At 37.5% G+C, this 6770-nt stretch overlaps 1 non-coding gene across 1 annotated transcript; it reads right to left on the bottom strand.

The window, feature by feature from the left end:
* Positions 1 to 1840: 1840 nt before the first annotated feature.
* On the bottom strand, positions 1841 to 1947 carry LOC148577558 (small nucleolar RNA R71). Its single transcript, XR_015903275.1, has one exon. It is a non-coding gene; the product is annotated as a small nucleolar RNA R71 (small nucleolar RNA).
* Positions 1948 to 6770: the final 4823 nt, after the last annotated feature.

Genomic DNA, 6770 nt, shown 5'->3' with positions numbered 1-6770 from the left:
AGTGTATAAATAGCTTAGAATTTAAGTTAGGAAAAAGTCTTTTTTGTAATTTTCATTCTCTGTTTGTTAATTTCCAAAATGCATCTTTCAATTCCAACTTCCATTTTGAGAGCTATGAACAACTAAACCCTTTCATTGGGTTAGGGAGCTCTGTGTAATTCAATGGATCAATAGTAATTTTCATTCATCTTCTTCTTTCTTTTCTCTTGATTTTACTAGAAAGCTTTCGGTCTTTATCTAATTGGATAGTTATCTTGGGATAGAAGCTATTCATAATTGGATCTCCTCGGAACCTTGGAAGAGGAATGAGGAGATCATGCTAGAAATGCTTTCTCACATTGGATTAGATTGGGCTTTGGATGGATATAGTGACATGTAATCCTACCAACGCTTTGATCTATGATTTTGTGTGGTATAATCAGTGACCAAACTTCATCTCTTCCCATGAGCACTTAAATCAAGGAATTGGGCAATTGTTCATGCTTAGAGAGATTGGTGAGCCAAGGAATTGGGATCCAATCACTTAAGATTGCCAAGGAGATCAATGAATGCATTGATTATGGAAGAGACGAAAATGAATTTGATCCAGAGAATTATATATCTCCTGAACCCAATGAATTCCCCATTCTCTGATCTACCCATTATGTTTACTTTCTGCTCTTTAATTTCATGCAAATTCCCCCTTCCCATTTACTTTCTTGCAATTTAAGCTTCTACACTTTAATTCCCTGCAATTTAATTTTCTGTTCCTTTAATTTCTTGCAATTTAAGTTTCCCGCCAATTCTACTTTCTGCAATTCTCAACCAAATCTGATTTCACTCAACTAGTATAATTCACCAATTATAATTGATCGATCTACCAATCCCTGTGGGATTCGACCTCACTCTTTTGTGAGTTTTTACTTGACGACAATCCGGTACACTTGCCGGAAGGAAATTTGTCGAGAGGCAAGTTTTTGCGCATCAAGTTTATGGCGTCGTTGCCGGGGATTGGTTTTGTATTGACAATTACTAAATTGAAGGATAACTAGATTGAGCACTTTACTTTTTCTTTTGATTAATTGCAATTTAATTTCATTTGTTCATTTTATTCTCTACAATTTTCTGTTAGTTAATTCTCTTTAATTTTACCTTACTTTTTTACTTTATAGCAAGCTAACCTACTAACTATTTAATAAATTGCTCTAACGAAGCTAACTATACTCTGTTTTAGTAGACTCTACACTTGCTGTTTCTTGTACTTGTTCATTGTATGACAGGTAGGAGAAAGGAAATTTCAACCTCATTTGATAGTGAACCGGAAAGAACTTTCTTGAGATTATGGAGGGAAGTAAGAGGAAAAAGAGTTGTTGGTGTAGAAGAAGAGGAGGAATACTTTGATATAACCATGGAGGATGATATGGAAAACCATCATGAAGGAGAGGTGAATAACCATGCCAGAAGAGGTGGAGGGAACCCTGCTGGATAACAGAGGAGAGTTTTGGGATCATACATCAATCCAAATCCTGGAAATTGTGGTAGCAGCATTCAGAGGCCAACTATCCATGCTAACAATTTTGAATTAAAGCCTCAGCTCATAACTCTTGTCCAGAACAACTGTTCTTTTGGAGGAAGTGCACAAGAGGATCCTAATGAGTATCTCACCAAATTCCAAAGGATATGTGACACAGTTAAATCTAATGGTGTTCATCATGATACCTATAGATTGCTACTGTTTCCATTCTCTTTGAGAGACAAAGCATCAAAATGGATGGAGTCATTTCTGAAGGAAAGCTTGACCACCTGGGAAGATGTAATGAGCAGATTCTTGACAAGGTTCTACCCTTCACAAAGAGTAAACAGGCTAAGAACTGAAGTGCAAACTTTCAGACAACAGGATGGTGAGACTCTATATGAAGCCTGGGAGAGATTCAAAGATTTGACAAGGAAATGCCCCCTGACATGTTTAATGAGTGGGTGCAAATCCATATCTTCTATGAAGGGCTTAGTCATGAATCAAGGAAGGTTGTAGACCACTCATCTGGAGGCTCCCTAAATAGGAAGAAGACCATTGAAGAAGCCATTGATGTTATAGAGACAGTGGCTGACAATGAGTACTTTTATGTATCAGATAGGAGTAACAACAGGGGAGTCTTGGAGCTAAACCATATGGATGCAATCTTGGCCCAGAACAAGATGATCACCAAGCAACTAGCTGAATTGACCAAGCAAATGGAAAAGACTCAGGCTACAGCTATTCACACTCAACCATCACCCTAAAAAGAGTTGGAGACAGAAGAAGGAGCTAACTAGGAAGAAGCTAATTACCTTGGAAACTCATCCAGGCCAGCTAATGATCCATACTCTAAAACTTATAACTCTGGTTGGAGGAACCACCCAAATTTTGGGTGGGAAAACCAACAAAATCAAGGCCAAGATCACAGACCACACAATCCAACCCAGTACAACAACTCCACTCACCAAAACTCTAACCAAAGACCATACCAAAGCCAAAACACCCACTCTTAACACCGAAATTCCAACCAACCATCACCACATGATGATGACAGAATGGCCAGAATGGAAGCTATGCTTGCAAATCTTTGCAAACAGTTTGACGACATAAAAAAATTTAAGGAGGAGGTAATATCCAATCGGCAGAATTAAGATGCTACCACTCAAAAGCTTGAAGCACAAATTGGATACTTGTCCAAGCAAGCTCCTGGCCACAGTTCAAGTAATGCCACCAGGACAACTTCAAGAGAGGAATGCAAAGCTATTACTCTCAGAAGCGGAAAGGAATTGAAAGAGACTCCAAGGGAGACTCAAAAGGAGAAGGAAGAGGGAAGTTCAAACGCCAAAGAAGAAGCACAAACACCTGTTCCCAACCCATCAAAAGAGAAATAAGCTCTAAGGCCATATGTCCCAAAGGCTCCTTATCCTCAACGCCTCATGAAGAATGCAAAGGACAGCAAATTCTCCAAATTTTTGGAGATTTTCAAGAAACTTCAAATCAACATTACCTTTGCAGAAGCACTAGAACAAATGCCACTTTATGCTAAATGATGAGCGGATAATTTATACACTTTTTGGCATTGTTTTTAGGTAGTTTTTAGTATATTTTATTCGCTTTTTATGATATTTTTATTAGTATTTATGCAAAATTCACATTTATGGACATTACTATGAGTTTGTGTATTTTTCTATAATTTCAGGTATTTTTTGGCTGAAATTGAAGGACCTGAGCAAAAATCTGATTCAGAGGCTGAAAAAGGACTGCAAATGCTGTTGGATTCTGACCTTCCTACACTCGAAATGGATTTTCTAAAGCTACAAAAGCCCAATTGGCGCGCTCTCAATTGTGTTGGAAATTAGACATCCTGGGCTTTCCAGCAATATTTAATAGTCTATACTTTGCTCAAGCTGAGATTACAAAAACTGGCGTTTAACGCCAAGTTTCTACCCTATTCTGGCGTTAAACACCAGAACTGGGATAAAAATTGGAGTTAAACGCCCAAACTGGCATAAAAGCTGGAGTTAAACGCCAGGAGAAGCCTATGCACGTGAAAGCTTCAATGCTCAGCCCAAACACACACCAAGTGGGCCCTGGAAGTGGATTTCTGCACTTTCTATCTTAGTTTACTCATTTTCTGTAAACGTAGGTCACTAGTTTAGTATAAAAACTACTTTTAGAGACTTACTATGTACCTCATGACATTTTACATCAGAACTTGTATTTTCTACGGCATGAGTCTCTAAACCCTATGGTTGCGAGTGAGGAGCTCTGCTGCGTCTCGATGGATTAATGCAATTACTACTGTTTTCCATTCAATCACGCTTGTTTCTATTCTAAGATATCCACTCGCACTTCAACATGATGAATGTGATGATCCGTGACACTCATCACCATTCTCAACCTATGAACACGTGCCTGACAACCACATTCGTTCTACTTTAGATTAAGTGTGTATCTCTTTGATTCCTGGTTCACGCGTTTGATTGCATCTCCTGACAATAGAGCATTCAAATCTGTGAGATCAGAGTCTTTGTGGTATAAGCTAGAATCAATTGGCAACATTCTTGAGATCCGGAAAGTCTAAACCTTGTTTGTGGTATTCCGAGTAGGATCTGGGATAGGATGACTGTGACGAGCTTCAAAATCGCGAGTGTTGGGCATAGTGACAGATGCAAAAGGATCAATGGATCCTATTCCAACATGAGTGAGAACTGACAGATGATTAGCCGTGCAGTGACAGCGCATTTGGACCATTTTCAATAAGAGGACGGATGGTAGCTATTGACAACGGTGATCCACCAACATACAGCTTGCCATGGAACGAGCCTTGCGTGCGTGAAGAAGAAGACAGTAGGAAAGCAAAGATTCAGAAGACAGAGTACCTCCAAAACCTCAACCTGTTCTCTATTACTATATAACAAGTATTATTTACTTTATGTTATTTATTCTTCATAAACCCAACCATTTTTATTACTAATATCTTGACTAAGAGTTACAAAATAACCATAGCTTGCTTCAAGTCGACAATCTCCGTGGGATCGACCCTTACTCACGTAAGGTATTACTTGGACGACCCAGTGCACTTGCTAGTTAGTGGTACGAGTTGTGAAAAGTGTGATTTACAATTTCGTGCTCCAAGTTTTTGGCGCCGTTGTCGGGGATTGTTCGAGTTTGAACAACTGACGGTTTATTTTGTTGCTTAGATTAGGAAAAATTTATCTTTTTGGTTTAGAGTATTCTATTTATTTTCGAAAATTTTCTTTAAAACCAATAACTTCATAATTTAGTCTTCTGTTTGAGTTTAGTTTCATATTTTAATTTTGGTGTCAATTGCATGATATTATTTTTCTTTCAATTTTCTGATTATTAGTGTCTAAAATATAAAAATTTTTAAGTTTGGTGTCCTTTGTGCTTCTATTTTATTAAAAATTTTTTAAATTTGTTCTTGGTGTTCATCTTGACATTCAAAGTTTTATTGTTTGTTTTCTCTATTTTAATCTAAAAGTTTTAAGTTTAGTGTCATTTTATTGTTTTTCTCTTTCCTCATTAAATTCAAAAATATCTTTTCTCTTTATTTTAAATTGAATTTTCGAATATTACTTTTTTAAATTCAGATTTTTATTTTAAAAATTTTTATTTTATCTTATATTAGTTTTAAAAGTTCAAAATTCAAAATCTTTTTCAAAAATCATATCCAAAGTTTTTCAAATCTTCTTATATTTTTTTTATTTATTCGGTTTGTTTTTAATTAAATAAAATAAAAATCCAAATATATTTTATTTACAATTCACATCAATTCCCTCTTTTCCATAATGGATCTAAGTGGAAATGAACAGTCCAGAAGGACTCTGAGGTCATATGCTAACCCCATTACAGCTGCATATGGGAGTAGTATCTGTATACCCCCCATCAGAGCAAGCAGTTTTGAGCTAAATTCTCAGCTCATTATCATGGTGCAGCTAAATTGCCAGTATTCCGGTCATCCACAGGAAGAACCTACTGAGTTTCTAGCACAATTTTTACAAATTGCTGATACAGTACATAATAAAGAAGTGGATTAGGATGTTTACAGATTATTACTGTTCCCATTTGCTGTAAAAGATCAAGCTAAGAGGTGGTTAAATAACAAACCCACAGCAAGCATAAGAACATGGAAACCGTTATCAGACAAATTCCTGAATCAATATTACCCTCCAAAACGGATGACACAGCTAAGGCTAGACATCCAAGGCTTTAAACTAGAGGATATTGAATCTCTTTACAATGCCTGGGAGAGGTACAGAGGGATGCTAAGGAAATGCCCCTCTGAAATATTTTCAGAGTGGGTATGATTAGACATCTTTTACTATAGGCTTACAGAAAAAGCTCAAATATCTCTAGATCACTCAGCTGGTGGATCTATACACATGAGAAAGACAATTGAAGAGGCTCAAGAGCAAATTGATACAGTTGCTAGAAATCAGCATCTGTACTTAAGCAGTGAGTCCTCCCTGAAAGAAGAGGCTAAAGCAGTATCCACTGAACTTAGTCCTCAAGAACAACTTGCTGAACTCAATCAGCAGTTCCTTATTATAACAAAACAATTCGCAAAATTTAAGGAGATGCTCCAAGACACTAAAATTGCTAATCAAAATGTGGAAGCACAATTGGATTAGACAGGACAGCAGCTATCTAAACAGATAACAGAAGAATGCCAAGCTATTCAATTAAGGAGTGGGAAGACATTAAATGTTTCAACTCAAGGCAGCAGAAAGCCAAGAAAGAAACAACTAATAGAGGATGAGCAGACCACTACCCAAAATCCCTCTGAGGACAGTAAGAGCCCAGAGAGAAATGATTCTGGCGTTCAAACGCCAGAAAAGGGTGAAAAACTAGCATTAAACGCCCAATCCATGTCCAGTTCTGGCGTTCAAACGCCAGAAAAGGGTAGGAATCTGGCGTTAAACGCCCATCCATCTCCCTATCCTGGCGTTCAAATGCCAATGAGGGATCGGACACCTGCAAGTGCTGATAATAACTCCCTCAAGAAGGCCTCTCAACCTGCCTCTGTAGGAAATAAACCTGCAGCAACTAAAGTTTAAGAATATAAAGTCAAGATGCCTTATCCTCAGAAACTCCGCCAAGCGGAACAGGATAAACAATTTGCTCGCTTTTCAGACTATCTCAGGAGTCTTGAAATAAAGATTCCATTTGCAGAGGCCCTTGAGCAAATACCCTCTTATGCTAAGTTCATGAAAGAGATCTTAAGTCATAAGAAGGATTGGAGAGAAACTGA

The sequence above is a fragment of the Arachis ipaensis genome, chromosome B1 (assembly GCF_059453495.1).
Source record: "Arachis ipaensis isolate K30076 ecotype BB chromosome B1, ASM5945349v1, whole genome shotgun sequence".
Lineage (NCBI taxonomy): Eukaryota > Viridiplantae > Streptophyta > Magnoliopsida > Fabales > Fabaceae > Arachis > Arachis ipaensis.
Note: the sequence above shows the minus strand (reverse complement) of the source record. Positions and strands in the feature narration are given on the sequence as shown.